The 17300-nt window shown below is 41.4% G+C and overlaps 1 protein-coding gene across 3 annotated transcripts in view; it reads right to left on the bottom strand.

Annotated features, from left to right (window-relative positions):
• The window catches only part of LOC125769194 (uncharacterized), a 48320-nt gene that overhangs the window by 28120 nt on the left and 2900 nt on the right, over nucleotides 1-17300 (bottom strand). The window lies entirely within an intron of this gene.

Genomic DNA, 17300 nt, shown 5'->3' with positions numbered 1-17300 from the left:
GCGTAACGAAACGAACAAACGGGTGCTCATACACACGTGATAGAATGGAACTGACCGTAACTGACCGGCCCGACATTTGTGGCATGTGACTCCCGTTTGACAGTACCGATTCTGAAAACCTTTGCAGGATCACAGAACTTCTAGTATCACCGAATCACACCAAAAGGCCTTCCCCATCATTATGCACTTTTTCTCACATTTTCACTCCATCGATTAGTGTTTGTTTTAGGAAGCGGACCGCACAATCATATTATCAAGATGTGTGCACGTGGGAAACGAAATGATAATAACGTCACAAGGGGCAAATCTTCCCGCGCAAGCCTTCACAGAGACACATTAATTCTTCGCCGGAAACTCTACCCAGAACGGCGACGATGGTTGGGGTGCAGAAAATGAAGACATTAGTCACTCAGGCGGTAGATAGATAGATCATTCTGCCAAGCGCACATGTGGATTTGTGGACGGACCATGTATCATTCGCGAAGGGTTTCGGAGCGGAAAAAAACCCTGGGTAGCAGTTATGCAATAAGAGGAGTTTTTATGCACGATTCAGCAATTAAGTTATTCCACCGTATTCGTCTCATTACCGCTGGGGATGGAATAAAGACTATTTAGTTGGTGGTGAAGATCATCCGGATTGATCTAGCTGTTTTTTTGTTGTTGCTATGAACTTGCCGTAGAGGTCACTGTCCACTGTCAGGCTCCGCCAGTATTCCCACAACGGGTAAAGGTCGATATGGCGCTGCGATTGAAGGTGATCTGTAATGTGTTTCGCTAATGTAGGTGACGAATCATCTGGAAGGATCATCCCGTTATGTTATGCTGCAACTGAGCATTTGATGAACTGCCGTTGTACTTCGTAACGTTGTTCAATGGAACCATTCGCATACGGACATATGGACAGACAGAAGATTAGAAAGGCTGTTACATGCCTTTGGCCGATTCGACGCTTGGTACAATGTTTAGCTGCACATTTTAATGCATGTTTTCATGCACTCTGGGGTGGTCAGAAAGGCCAAGCAGAAAGCCTTACACTAGACAGCCAAAGTCTGCAAAGTCCGTGACTAACACCTGGTCAACTATCAGAACGCATCATCACATGGCGAGCCGTGTTTCGTAGCGGACAACTTTTCAGGTTCCATAAAATGGTGAACATAGAACCTAAAATCTAACACGAAGACGCATTTCGCATACAATGTACAGTTAGGATTGGGAAAATTTATTGAACCACTGCTTTCCGAACGAATGCAATATATTGGGAAGGGATTATTTTTTATTGATTCCTAATATGAGACGCCATGTTTTTAATCCAAACTATCAGTAAACAAGATGAAAAAACACGCCGGATCATGCGAATATTCCAAACCACTTTGAACTTTATGGAGCAGCGTGTCAAAGACATTTTCCGAATTTATGGCTTATGCTTTCGCCTTAACAGATGTCTTGAACAAGGACTCGAAGATTGTGAAAAAACTGATATGCATGAAAAACATTCTTATTTTGGATGGTTGAAGAACTTCTTCAGAAGCAATGCTTGGTACGCTTAAGCAACATTGTATTAATTCTGCGAGATTTGCAAACAACGCATCCCTCCAGCATAGAAGCAGGGTGGTAACGAAGCCACGTGTGTCTAGAGCTGTAGTTTTCTGCACAGTCGGATATGTCCGCGGGCACAATCGCACGATCGTGCCCACCCGCAGGATAGACAATCGGTTGGGGTGCGATGTAATAAACATAAATCATAAAACGCAAATACATATTTATTGGCCGTCTTTTGCGCTGACCTCAATAGGGTGAGAGCGGGAGTATAGAATTGGAAAGAATGCTCCAAAGCAGGATGGAAAGGCATAATGTATTATAAAAGGAGGAATCAATGTTTGGAATTGATAAGCGCAGGGAATGATGTAGCTCGATTGATAAAAAAACTGTTCAAGAATAAAATAATTTAAGTGAAACAAAACTGATTTATGATTCTAGAAACCAATAAAAAAAATTTAAACATACGTATCTAGTTAGGATATCTAACAAATTAAATAAATTTTTTTGTCTCTCTTTCTCTTGGATTAACGACCTCTAAGGCCATGCTGGTCATTTCTGCCTTACCCAACTTATTTTTTTGATCACGTAGCCGGATGGTCAGTCTTTGCTACGGTTCGCATGAGATTTGATTCTCGGTCCTTTCGTATGGAACCGGCGTCATTTACCACATTTTGGGCATTTTTGCGCAACGAAAACCTTTATTGGAAACGGGTACTGGAAAGTTTATGTCACTTCCTAAATATACTATCTTTACTGTCAACATCTAGGTTTAAGTTTCTGCATATATGTAAGGGACTTTATCATAAATTGTACTTTAGAAGATCGACTTAAGAAGGTGTAGGAATTGAATACTCTATATTTTGAAGCACTGACCAACTGGTTACTGTTAAATATAAAATATATTTTTTCTATATTTTTATTTCGTATTAAAATGATCTGATGTTCGCATTAAATTTGATCGTACCGTACGCGTTTTTCCAATGAGATAAGTTATGTTCTACGAATCCCAATACCACTGTTGCATACCGTTCCCGCAGCAAAGAAAATATGTCCCTTTCTCCAGCACGTGACTTGGCGCAACCGATCCAATATCGATGTGGGAAGAGGAAAAATAATATACCATTCCGTACGGTGAACTGATCACGAATTCATTAGCATTCAATTGGTCCACAAATTGAATGGTTTGCTTACAAGTAGTAGAAAAGCAAAACGATCTCAACCATTGGCCATTGGGCCGTTGCTGTCGTGTTGTCGTAATGGGATCATATGTTTTGTTTGCCTACGTTTGTGCTTTCGTTACTGGAATCGCGATGAAAGTTGCCGAAGAAGATCGGAAGGTATCTCACGAAGAATAAACACCATTGCCGCACGAGACGATCGGTAGAACAGAAAGGGGAGCACATTGTTTGTACCATCATCACCTGGTTCAACAAAAAATGGTAGGAAACGGAATGTTATGAATTATACATGCGACAGTATTCGCGCTGTTGAACGAAATCGGTCGATTTAATTGTGTTTCAATCTAAAGCATCCACATCCCAAATGGTGGCACAGTGCTGGACGCTACAGAAGTTACTGCAAAATAACAAACACAACACAACAAAAAACGGTGCTTCTCGATGTTGTCAGCCTAATGACGCCCGTAGGCTATTGGAATTACTTAATTTTATCGCAATTCTGGTTCACTGCTGATTATGGGAGCGCCATATTGTGTTACAGACAAAGTGGACAGTTGTGCCCATTTGTGCGCAGAACGATCGGGGAAAGCAAAAGACAAATACAGCGGACATCAGTGATGCTGAGTGTGCGAATGGAACTGAAGGATACGGAACCAAGCATCATAAAAATGTTACACACCGTAAGTTGCAAGATTGACGGCTATATAATGTTATCGAATCGTGTGTGTACGCTTATATAGCATTATAAATGAAGACAAGATAGCTGTTATGCTATGTTGATTGCATATATAAGATGTCGTTGCGTATTTCAATACATTTTAAAACAAATTTGCTGTGTAAAATGAAGAATTTTGCAACGGAAACAAAACTTGGAGAGAGAAATATGATTTCTTAGCTATTTGAAACAACCACTACTCATACTGCTTTTTTCTACTGCATTAATTCATTTCTCATTGCTCGAGAAGACCTTCAAAGTTGTTTTACAAAATCAGATAACCCAGCATGCGTTGCGCAGCGCCTACGGATGATGTGGGACCGGAACACGGTAGGAACGAAAAGCCTTCTAGCTGCGACACTGTGACATTACTCTGGCCATGGAATGCAACCCGTGGGAATAAACGGTCTGCTGTGCTGGGAAATGGGCATCTGACTATCCAACGATCACAGATCGTACAAGGCGATCGCGATCATATCCGAACAATGATTTAAGGTTTAGAAAATGAAACGTTACGAAACCGGACCGCACAGTGTAGTAGTTGTAGCAGTAGATAATACCATAAATCAACTGCAACTCCTGTGTTTTGCTGCGCGCATTTTTTTGCGATGTTTCATTTTATTTCGCACACCAAAAACGTGATTAAGACGTTGCGCAATGTAGCTGGAAGATGATCGCATCACACGATACCGGAATTGATAATGAGGTGAAATATAAATAGTAGCCTTAGAGTAATGGTCAGTTTGCTGATGGTTTAAGGTTTTGAAAAGGTAGGATTTTATTTGATTTAACTCTAAACCCATTTTATGGATCAATAGTTTGAATGTAACGATTGTAAGTGGTATGGTAAAATGAATATTCCAGTCATCGATCAGCGCTGGAGGAAGCTTCATAAGCTAGGCAAACTGAAATACAATGTATCGTAAAAGAAAGAATCGATCATCTGAATCACGAAAGTCGTGCCTAATCGACACTGGATTCATTAAATGATCACTCGATTGGTTAAACAAGTAGGTGAAAGGATCAGTTCGCTCTGTTACGAGCCTGTTGCCGATATTGTTCCATTGTTCCAGAAACGGGATAGGAGAAGCGTTACTAATACCATTACATCACAAAGAACATTGTACGAAACCCGAAACCTGCAAGGAGCAATCCGTATTGATCGTAAACCTTCCTACCTATCCCAGTGACCTAAATACCACGCAGAAAATTTAGCTAAAGATAAACAGGCGAACCCATTAGTAAACGGCAATGGCGCATGTTAGCCATTGCAGGAAACGATGCAACCATCCGGAGGGAGAGAGAGAGATTGTGTAAATGTTGGATTGTAATTAATTCATTCTTTTCCCATAAAACAACCACCTCGAAGTTGGTCAACTTGGTTGGTAGCTCTTTGCTACAAAAAAGGGGACAGTATGGTTGAACTGGGAAAAAATGCAAGAGGCAATTGAAGACACTGGCAGCAGATGGGTATATTTAGGCGAAACCATCGTCTAATTGGAAACAATAGACACGCTGCATCTCTGGGGTTTTGCCTTTGGCACCGTCCAATAGATTGGCTATGGGATGTCAACACGCGGTGTGACGATGTCGGAATGCATTGTCGGGGACGGCACTTCTTGGCGCTCCCGGAGTTGGTTAGATGATTAAATGCGCCGTGGCGATGTCTAGCTTGTACTATACCTTATACGGGTATTGAATTTCTGGTATCCCACCGCAACCGTCCGGCATCTTGTGGACGCATCCGGACGTTTAGTAAGACACAAACCACTGACTCAAACTATGGGAGTTGGTCAAATGGGTTCTTGGGGTGAAAACCAGGGGGGGGAGGGGTTCGGGAAAACTCATCATGCGATGCTGGGAAGGTAGGCGACAACTTTCCACCGATGTTGTTACCGCTCATTACGACAGATTCGGGGACGCTTTGTGACGTTTTGTGGCGATCGCGACAAGCCCGGGATGCTGTCGGGTTGTAAATGTTCCGGAAGCCGGTCCCATCCCTTTCTCACTTTCTCAGGCATACATTAGTGTCAAGTTCCGTGTAATTGAGTAGGATGATTGAAGCAGAACCATCGGTCGGTGAATGGTGCGTTGGTTGGATAAAATTCCACAAAGCATTGTCGCTTGTTGCCGGCACCGATAAAGGAATGTGAGCGGGTCAGCCATAATGTTGACGCCGCACCCATTTGTAGCTTTGGGGATTTTTTTAGCCGGGTACCGTTCAGTGTCTTATGAATTCTACCATAAAGGGTACTATTGAGATGCCTGTTTATGGTATCGCTGGGTTTTTTTCGTTTTACAGAAATATAGAAGGGATGAGTTCCGTAGCAGTGTGCGATGCTTTACAGTTCTATCGAACTGTTGTTTCACAAGAAAGGCTTTCATGCTCCAAAGATAATTCACTGAATGACCACTAATGGAAAGTTGAACAAATTGCTTCATTGCTTTGAACCGAGTGCATCACACAGTAACAATGTTCGGGTCTTGTTAATCAGCTTCCCTAAACAAACCAAAGATACGAATTTGAAGATTAGTTTCGTTTGGCGCAATTAAAGAGTTTATTGTTTACCTCATCGCTTATCGAGTACGCATTGATGGATGCCTTGGTCGTTCTGTAGAGAGTTTCATTTAATTATCATCTCTTTCCATCCTCCATGAGGAAGGAGCCGCTTGTTTTGATATGCCACACTTTAATGATGCTTTGTTTGAAATTGAGGATCAATAAAAAAAACCTGACTCTACATAATTATCGCCACAGTACATCTATGCTTTCGTTCTACTGATGGTGGTACAAATGCTCGAAAGAAAATTCTCTTATATTCTCTACATGCATTTTTGAGGATTAGAATAGCCATCGATTTATAGTTGATGTCCGTTGCTAATCAATAAATAGATTCACTGGTAGCAGGCTCACGGGACACAGTGAAGCAATCGGTAGCCAAAAACAAGGTTGGATTCTAAAGTAATTATTGCACCTCTCGTGTTCGAATGGGAAAGAGATAAACAAAAAAAACACACCATTTCGTTCCGCTTTCGGTTATTTAGTATTGTAAGCTTCTGACAGCGGAGAGAAAGACAGTAAAATATTAAGAATCTATTTAACAGTTCTACCGTGAACGGTATACACGGCCCCGGATGAGGCTCATTAGCGCATGATCGAGGAAGGGTTTTTGGACGTGCGGGTTCTACCATGCTTCACCGGAACGTAGATTTAAACAGGTGCAACAAATCATTCGAAATAAATCTTGTCTCGATTTAGTTGAATCACACGCCGGAGGCTCGTCTCAGGCGCATTGTGATGGATTATGATTGTTTCAGTTTCAATGCAAAGCAAAGCAACACACCAACCATCGCACGTAATGGCGATCGATTAGTAATGGCGCTCATTAGCACCCCGGATTTTGGAATGGGGTGCGGTTTTTTTTTGGGGCGGACGAATGGAAGGTAATTCTAACGGTGCTACAACTGTGCGCCACTGCACACGCAGAAGAATTGCCGGTCATGTTGATACGATTTGATTAAATTACTACCAACAATAAAAATACATAATCGATCGCATGTGTAAGACTGAAGGCAGAGAGAACGATTGCGGACGTTAATGCTCCAACAGCAGAAGGTGGCACACCTTGCGATCGTATTATGAGTGATCATTTATGATGCTTCATCCGGATGGAGTGATTCGGGGGGATACAAACGTACAGTTACACAACAGTTCGATTGCTCAATTTTTTGGAAGGTTCAACCATTGCACCTATCGCATTCTGTACCACAGGGTCTTTCGTTCGAGCAGCGTCTGGTTCGTCGATGGATTGTGCTATAGTTTGTGTTCATTAATCTTTACAAAGATTGAAACGATAGCGAATAGTTTGCTGATTAGATTTTTGAACCATCATTCAACCAACATTATGTTATGTTCTTCAATGCGATTTAAAATTTCTGCCTTCAGGGCAACAAACTCATTTGTTTGCTTCTGAGGGAATGCACTGACCACAGAAGTGCTTGTAGCCATCGAAGCATAAAATCGTTTAATTGTTATTGCCAATAATCTGCATCACCATCTGTTTACGTTCGAAAGCGTACGCTGGTTGCGGTAGATATTCATTTCGTTGCTAAACCACATTCGTTCTACTTAAAATTGCCATACCATACGATCTCGAATGCAATTGGTACTGGATTGGAGATGTATAAGAAATATAAGACGGGACAAACCTTCTTCTCACGTTAAGCTTCTGTGGCAGAAACCTATTGATAACTGGGCAGGCAGAACAAAACGAGAAACAAAAAAACTCTCCGATCCGGGTAAGATTGACAACGTCGGTGAATATCTCGAGATGCGCATCCCCGATCCAGAAAACCGGTCCTGTGTGTTGTGGACATTTGCTAAAGTCTTCTCTTCCATTCGGCAACAATCGACCCAGCAGGCGTATGGAGTTTAGCCATCCATTTCGTTGCCTCGCTCCCGTACATTTCCCGGCCGGGTACAACTTTAAAAGTGGTCCGCGTATTAAGTGGTTTGACAAGTATGGGGCGATAACATGGGCATGGGTTCCATTTAGTGCTGCCGGTATCTAATGAAGATTGCACCGGAGTGGATGTGGATGTTCCTGTGATCCGTAATGCAATAACGATGTTATGGAATTGGGCAAGTTTCTAGATCTGGGTACGGGGAAGATGATGCGCCTAGGTGCGTTTGAAAGCAGTGATAGCTTAATTTGTGTGCTCTCGTTTTCGAACAAACCCTTGAAACAAAACTTTTTACCATTTAATTTGACGATAACGATCACACGATAAGAACCGTACGCATACACTTATCGTAAAGGGTTTGCTGGAAACGGTGGCGTTTGGGTTGTGCTTTTAATTGAGTAAGAGGGTGATCGCTCTTCAACTGTAACCCTTTTTTGAATGACGAACGCCAACGTTGGGTGCGTCATTAAAAATGGTGACTTTGAAGTAATATGCTTGTGATGTGCGATAGAGTGAAAAAAATACTTTTTTTTTGAAAAGAAAGCAACACTATAAATCACACGCTGTTCGTCAGTGTTCAGCGTGAAAAGAGTAGAAATTTGCATACCATTCCGGCGCTTAAGGTTATCATCCAATGTATAACACATTCCCACCGGTCTACCGAATTGTGGATTGAATTGTAGATGCCTCAATACAAACGACGCCGACAATGGAATGACTCGTGCGGGCAATTGTATAATAAATCCCGCTCTGGCTTACCATACCTGGGACCGGATTTCTTCCAGCACCTTTTCAAGTAGTTAGGCGAATTGGCGCTGCTGGAGTGTGCCAAAATTTGTGCTAGATTTCAGCAGACGCTGACACCGAAAGCTACCATCACTGCTACCATAGAGTTGGCGAAAATTTTCTAATCTTCATCCGCATCACCACCCAAGCCACACACCCAGGCTGTGGATCGATGGATTGTTCCCGGTGTAAGAAGCTCCTACGGCTCGGGTGATCAGTAAAATTGCTTCCTCGAAAACCAAGCCTCCAACGTTTTTCGCTGCTCAGAGGAAAATCCTAACTGAAAACAAAACAAAAAAATCACCCACAACCAAAGGAAAGCGAACTGGTTTCATTTTGAGAAGAAAATTCACCGCTCTCTCTCTCTCTGCGAGAAAAACAGCACCCAAAAAAGTGCCGAAAATCTAAAAAACGTTGGCGCTTTAATTGAATCAAAATTATAGAGCGCACCACTCTGCCGGGTGCCGCACGCGTAGGAGATGACTATTTGGAGCACTTTACGGTTTTACGGGTTTTTGGAATGGATTTTCACACCAGTTCTCCTGTTCTCGGATGCATCGAGTGTTTTTTTCGTTGCAAATTGAACGTCCTCCACTCACTTGCCGTGGGTTTGTTTTAAGGGAGCATATTGTGCCGGTTACCACTTTTCCCAAACCGCCAAAATGGTCCGAAACGTTGACTGACGCTGTGTCAGACGAATGGGGTTTTCCAACCGACTGTAATGTGGTAATGGAGGGGGCCAAAGAGCGCGTGCGTCTTTTTTTCTTTCATCTTATTTGAGTTGCGGTTTATTGGCCAAGGTTATGCGAGGTGTTTACGGAAGGTCTTTGTCTTGCTTTCTTTGAGTTTATTCTACGGTTACGAATGGTGACAATCATTGCAATTGCCATTGTCAGCGTCTTATTACAGTGATTTCAATTTTCTTGGTCTTTTATCACATATTTCGTCAATATTTATTTATATTGCTTTTTTATTATAATATTCTATGTTCTCTTCTGAATTTGTTACTTTAAATATTTGCTTCTTTTATTTTGTTTTATCTCATTTTATGTTGTCTTTCAATTTGTTGCTTCGTCTTTTTTTATTTATGCTTTGCTTTTTAGCTTTGTTTCAAACAATTTTATTTAATACTATATAACTTAAATTAGGTCACCATTCAATGCACAAACACACGCACACAAGTATAAAGCTTACCGCTCGTTACAGCTAGCAGAACTAATTGATTTTCCCTGCGATAGAAAAAATGGCAAACAGATCACATTAATTGGAACATGAAGCGAACATACGGTTGAGCTCCATCCAGGATGTACGTATTCCCGCAGGAACTGGTTGGCTTTTTTGTTAGCTTCGTCTTCCGGATTCCAACGTAACGAACCCGGAAGTGTGGGCGATCAATTTGGCAAACAGTTCGTGGCAGCGGTTCCCCGGCGCGAAAAACCGTACAATTTCGTACGCTCGATAGGCATAAGCGAAAACAAATGCATCTCAGTGTAACAGATCTTAAGCAGTTCTGGTGAGTTTTTAAAATTGTTTTACTTTCGGACGATTTTTTTTCTAGATTAATTGCAGACGGTTTGCGTAAGGAAGTGGCATTCTGTTAAACCTAGGTTTTAAAGGTTTAGTAAGAAGGCATTTTCTTCCTGGTGCACTATTTAAAGCTAGATATCAGATGCTTTTTTTACCCATATTGATATAGTGATAGATAAAATGGTTTTTGGATAAATTAATAGCACCATATTTGAGGCAACCAACAAGCAGCAGTGTATAAAATATGGTATTAATTACATTACAATCCGATAATCTGCGAATAAATGTAAATTAAGCTTCGTACAGTTTTGCCAGATTGCAGACCACCGATAAAGGCGACTTCAATTAAGCATGTTTTAATAGTACACCTGCCACACAAGATCTCGATAATCCATCCCTGGGATCCAGTTTCGTTTCCTAATTAGGAAATGAGTGAAAGAAAAATGCTACTCCCTTACAACCAACGTAATCTTTCCGCAAACTTTAACGATCAATAGCCCTAAACACCCGTCTGAAAATCCCAGTTTCTCTCCGGGCAACGGAACGAAACCAGTTACAATCTGCACCGATTGCCCTGTGACATGAGTTTGACTCGAAAGTTAGGAGAGACCTTCTGCGGGATCGAAGCACTGATCGAACCACCAGGGAATACGCATTCTTTACCCTCGGCAAAGGGACACACACCGCCTTGACGGTAGTTCTGGAAAACTTTGTAGCTGCATACAGCAGACACGGCCAGTACGGTGTGTCACCGTTCAGAATGACCTGCCCTGGGAGTGCAGGAAGCAACATGCTGTTGGCATTAATTTATTCGCATCGTAATCACGCGCATTGGCGAATGGTGCAATGTACTGTGAGTGAGAAAATCAAAATGTTAAACTAATATGTGTAGCCAATGTAGCGTTTCCCACTTTGTGCCATCCACACACTGCTGCTGCTGTGGGATGTTGTTGGATGTTGATTTATTCCCGCATCGTTCTGTCGTACGATTTGCGTGTTTTATTTATATCACGTTGTTGGCAGGAACTTGTTTATAAAACTGGCTGGTAAGTTTTAGTAGGCGATAATAGCATTATTTTACTTTTCCCGTTTTGAACAAGTCCGAGGAATGTCGTAATGGATTTGGTTTTAGTGCAAGCCATGAAAAAGAGTTATTGCTTTGCTGCTAAGGTGAATGCTTTGTTACTAAGGTTTTTACGTTCCAATATGAAACCTTGTCTTTTTTCAAATATACAACATTTAGCAAATAATGGGTTGAGTATTGATGTAATATTTTCGCTACGAACATTTGCAAACATTAATCTTGAGTGTACCAATGTTAGACATCGATGACGATCCTTTGCGATGATATTTGATGTTGACGATCAAACGCTTAATGTCAGAATCATTATCCGATGGCTACGATAATCTCACAGCCGTCAATTTGGAGCGAGAAGGCACCATTTGGGACCCGATTCTTCATAATCGTTTACTCCGTGTAAAGTATTTTTGCAGCATGGTTCCTGGTTCCTGGAGGCAAACAGATACAAATCCCTCCTGCTAGATCTGGATCTGCAGTAAGCGGTCATGCCGTTGGTAATTTCAAACCACTCTCCATATTGATCGACCGAGTGGATTGTAGAACATTTTTAATCGCAAAATCGATTCAAACGCTGCGAATTGCACAAATCCCTGTCGGAACAGCAGACAGCAGTACCGCTGAGCAGCGATAATTTACACATCTCCTCTGCAACAAGCGTTCGATCATCGTGTCTGGCCGGTTGCGGACAGATGCAGACATCGGAAATGCTTCAGTGGCCGCGGTAAGTACATTACTTACACTTAGCTTTGTTTATGCTAGCGTTCTACACGTTCCTGCAGCGAACGGATGGGGAGCCGTAGAACAGAACGCTTGCATCGTAACGTTCGCAACTGTCTGAAGGCGATAAATCGTAATGATCATGAGGCGATGCTGATGTCGATCATTATTCAACGCGATCTCATACTAGCGTTGCTGAACGATGCATCAGTTACAGTAGGAGCCTGCGTATCGACGTGGAACCTAGTATTGATTCCAGCAGTTACTTGTGGAGTAGTGTTGGGAATGGATACTGCCTTTATTTATGTTCTTATTCTCAATCTTGGATAAAATATTGATTTTCGTAATTGAAGATTAAGTTTAATTTGTGTATTAAAAAAACGTCGATTTAATAGATTTCTTTTATACATTTTCTTTGTTGTCTAATATAAAGCTACCGTCTCACCGTTTTCTCAAAATTTCTATTCGACCAGATAGGCTACTATAATGTGTCTAACATCTGTATCATCAGCAACGTCATCCTTCACTTTAGCACAACTTAAAGAAGATCGCCCCTGGGGATGCTTATCAGATTCAGTTTGGACCACTACCAAAGGATTCCATAAGGTACTACGCCAATCATGGCCGCCAATGGGATCGTAAATTCCCATGAGTTGGCAAGTTTACCATCCACTGCTTTGGTCGGTTTCCGTAAAGCATGGGAAGAGTGTGGCTAGATTGCATTATGAAACCAAACCACCCTGCATTGAATTGTTATGCGCGATAATTGCAGTCCATTGCCAGTGGATCCCAGGTTTGTGGGTGAGCTTTACCGCAGTCTCTTTGGGCTACGGTGTGCAATGGTCGGGTCCGATGCACCTTCCTCTTGGAACCGTACCTTGTTTTGCAATCGTCGTGCAACCGTGGTTTATGTGCAGCAGTGTTGCATACAAAATTCGCATGCATTGCATTGAATAGAGTAAAAGATTATATGAATAAAGACTAGTATATAAATATTTCTTTGGAACCACGTTTCCTTCCTTGAACATCCAGTGCATTTATTCCATTTTGTATCACTGCTTTACAAACAGTTTTATTCTCATTAAAAATAAATTGACAACAAAAAATAAATTTTAATAACAAAGTGATGTTTCTTTGAAGCTCTAGCTACATTACAAAACTGCATTCACGGTCATCCAATCGACAGTGTATCTTCAAATGATGACAGTTCGAAAGTTGGAAATGAACAAAAAAAAACTTATAAGGAAGCTTGCCATTGACACCTTTTCCTGGCGCAGTCCAACTCTACTCCTACACGGTATCCAATAAACGTCCGGCATGTAACTCGCGATACAGCTGTGTGGATCCACAAGGCCACTTAGCTTGTCTTGGTTGAAACACACCGAAGGTAATGACAGCCAAACAGCATCCTACTACTCGTCACCCTACGCCGATCAGTCGAATGAGTTGGCCGGGTTCATCGCTGCCTTGCTGCACAGCGTTGAAATCACCGCCGAACATGGTGCGAAGAGTTCTAACCGTGTGGGAGCTCTTCTACGTATGCGTCACAAAAGCCGAAGGGCGGTTGAAAATGAATTGCTTCTGACAAGCCCACGTCGCATCCCTCTAACCCCGTTGCTATTGCAGACACCGATCGGTGCATTAATCGCATTATCCGTTAATATTGAGTACCTTTGCGGGTTTGAAAAAATAAAGCTACACAAAGAAGGATGGCTGTCAGTATTGTTTACTCGTCGGAATGGTGCTTGTTCAGTGTCAAACCATCTTTAGCAAATCTAGATAGACAAAGAAAGCACTGAGAAAGAGTGGAATTCATCAAACATCTATAAGGGTTACTATACTAAAGACTGTTTAATTTAAATTATTACTCTGGAACAGCGAGTATTGAAGAAAACACCACATATTTGGTGCTGAGTAACAATACAATTACAAATGGTGGCCACCAATTGTTATAATGAGGCTGCTGTGTTTCTTGCTAATATGTTTGTAGCTCGTGAAATTACAGTCGTCTAAAACACGATCCATTGCATGTCTAATTGACAAATTGAAATGGTTATAAAGTTTGGCGCCAAATAGTTTCCTTCATTCCTGAGATCACGTTTCTCATTGCTCCTTACATGGAGGTACATGTTGACACTGCTGACCCTTTTTCTCCGGGTCCTAGTGGCTTTATGGTATCCTGGTTTTAGGTCGAGTTGACCATAAAACGTGTGCAGCTGTGATCACCTCTGTGATCAACTCTGCATTAGATGACAAACTAATCCTGGCTGGAGGCTGTCATCACTTCGAATGACGCACGATAGGATGAGAACGTTTCAAAACACACGGTTTTAGACGCTGGAATTAATAGTCAGCTTACCCGTCATGGTGACGTTCGTCTATATTCCCAACATAAGAGCAACAATTGCACCCTAGGGTGTGTTGTCAGCCATGGCATCTTCGTGTAGCTGGTGAAAGTTTTGCATGAGACATAACGCTGCGCGATAGTTTCGTGCTGAATGTAAGAAGAACCATATGCTTGCTGAAAAGACATTTCAACACTCTTCACAACACCATGAAATGGGCGCACTAGCGGCTTTTTTGTGATGTCATTCGATACCGAACAAAAAGCCCTTCCGATACTCCATAGCGAAATGGTACAGAATAATTGGTGCCGTTATTGGTACGCTCAGCGTTAGAAATGAGTCAAAACCAAAGCCATTCGAATTGCTCATTAGTGCGGCAGCATTTAGGAATTGTTTGCTGTTAGCAGCCAACGACAGATCACATCTTGGGTGTAGGAAATGAAAGACGTCCGTGAAAAGGAAGAGTCAGCAGACGTGAAAGAAAGAGTCTTTTCGTATATGCTGTAGCCTGCCTCGGGCTGCAGTGAAAGTAGTGCAGGAACTGAGGGAAGAAATCGGGCATTGTCGCTTGTAAGGAAGATTTCTTACACCTCGCGTTAGCGAAAGTGAGTTATAGAAACCGAGCTGAGTTTGTGTCCGGTATAGATAGAAATGGCAGAAGCCATACGAACTTCCACCATCACTATGGATCGTACCGGTTTCGAATCAAATCGGATGAAACTTTCATTTATGGGGTGCGGTAGACAAAAAGTTGGTCAAAAAGTATATAATTATCATATTTCTATCATATTTCATATAATTATCATATAAAAAATATGAGTATATTTTTATCATATAATTATCATATTAATATGCGATTTTACCCGCATTTTAGCCATTAGAAGCTGCTCTATATGCAACATTAGTACAGATGTTTGCAGAATTGCTACTAAATGGAATAAACGACTACAACAGTTGAATAAACGAGAAAAAATTGTAATGAGAAGTTTAGCAATCTTTCATTCAAATGTTTGATTTCAGAAGACAGCATGTTACCTACTCAGCTGTCTTAACGTTTCTCTAAGTATTTTGAAAAGATCTTCTAACGATGAGAAGATTGTGCGCAATAGATCCAGCTATTCCGTTAACATGGTAGTTGGAATAATGAGTTTAAAAGTTGCGTGAAAATGACACTTCGGGATAAATTATTGCTACTCTCTGCTGGAAGACAAATTGTCACACGTTTTTACACTGTTCTCTATACTATCATAAACGAAAAATCTAGAATAAGCGACATCAAACAGCATCAAGCATCCATTAGCAAGATGGGCGGATTGTTTATAGTAAACATGGCCTTTAAACATATGGTGCTTCTACCGCCAGGAAAGAATGTTGCAGATGATCTATCTACGGGAGAATTATAATTAACAAAACATACTACACAATCGTGTCATTGTCGTTGATGGTAGCGTCACAATCGACAGAAGTCTCGAAACTATAATTACGTACACTGTCCGACTCGTGATGAGTAAGAAGTTCGATGCATTTTAGCAAGAAAAAAAAAGTTTCTCAAGCGTCGTACCACCTTGAGACGTGTAACGACAGCACAGAAGCGAATGAGAATTTCCCTTTTAGTTTACCAATATGATCGTCGCATCTTTAGGCACATGAGAAAAGGTAAAAAATGCACACATATTGCAATGAAGGTACACAAGAACCACTCCCAATTATGCTGTATAGTTTCCTTTATTCACAGCAATTTTGTTTCCAGCAAAGAAGCTGAGAAGAAAACTCTCCTGATGAGTGTGCTGACCGTCAGAAAGAATGTTCTGTTCCGACTAATGGTCGCGAATGGATGCAATGGTATGGCGGATCGTACTACAGTGCGAAAAAAGGAAAATAAAAACTGCGTTTCCCAAACGTTCGGAAAGCGGTACCGAAAAGGAAGCGATAATGCGCCAGCCTGTATAAATCATGCTGCCATATTTCCGCTCCGTGCGGTGATACGATACGTGACGATGGCTATGCATCCGGCGATGACCACAACGGTGATGACGGCTCGACGCACTGCAGATAGCTGCCTTCGGGACGACCGACGGCCCCGACCAGGTGAGTATGGAATCTAGAAGCCATAAATCAACTCAAACTGATGATGCACCGTGCAAAAGCCAGACCCATGCAATGTGAATGTTTGGAATGAAATGTTGTAGACTGGAATGCCGGTGGTCTACGGTTGCATGCATTGGTTGGTTGTGGAATTTGTGACAAATGCAGGAAAACACTTTCCAACAGTGCTTGAAATACATTTCCTAACGTCAAAGCAGGGTTAGGGATTAAAACATGCTGCCATCAATTGTTTGTTATGATGGTTAGACATAAAACTTTTGTTGAAATTTTATTTCACAAATATACCTTATCTAAATAAAGATAACCCCTATCTGCGGAGTCATTTCAATGACATCACATCAGCTCAATTATCCACAATTCCAGAATGAACTGAGAGTTATGATCGTAAGATTTTACGATGACAAATGATCTATACAATATTTTTAAATGTTATATTGTATCATTGGAAAAATAATTTAATTTTATATGAAAAATGTGTTACAAAACTAAGCCTAGCTATTAAGCTAAATTTGAATATGCAATTCGATGTCCAGTATTGAGAAATTTGCAACTCAACTAATATTATACGCTAACTTGAGAGAAATATCAGCTCATCCATGAGGCAGTCTTTACAAAGAGAAATCAAACAAGTGAAAAGAAAACGAATAAATTATTTGAGTGAAGACACTGAGCTTTCGGTTCCGGGACTGCATTCATTTCCGCTAGATGATGTCACAGGCAATGTCAACATCGTTCACCATCATCAAACAGTTGGACCCGTGTGTGCAATAGACACGCAGCAACAAATATGAGACGCAGCAACTGGACAACCTGAAGAACCCACCCTAGTTGAGCTTTGGTGT

Source organism: Anopheles funestus, chromosome 3RL (genome assembly GCF_943734845.2).
Source record: "Anopheles funestus chromosome 3RL, idAnoFuneDA-416_04, whole genome shotgun sequence".
Classification (NCBI taxonomy): Eukaryota; Metazoa; Arthropoda; class Insecta; order Diptera; family Culicidae; genus Anopheles; species Anopheles funestus.
Note: the sequence above shows the minus strand (reverse complement) of the source record. Positions and strands in the feature narration are given on the sequence as shown.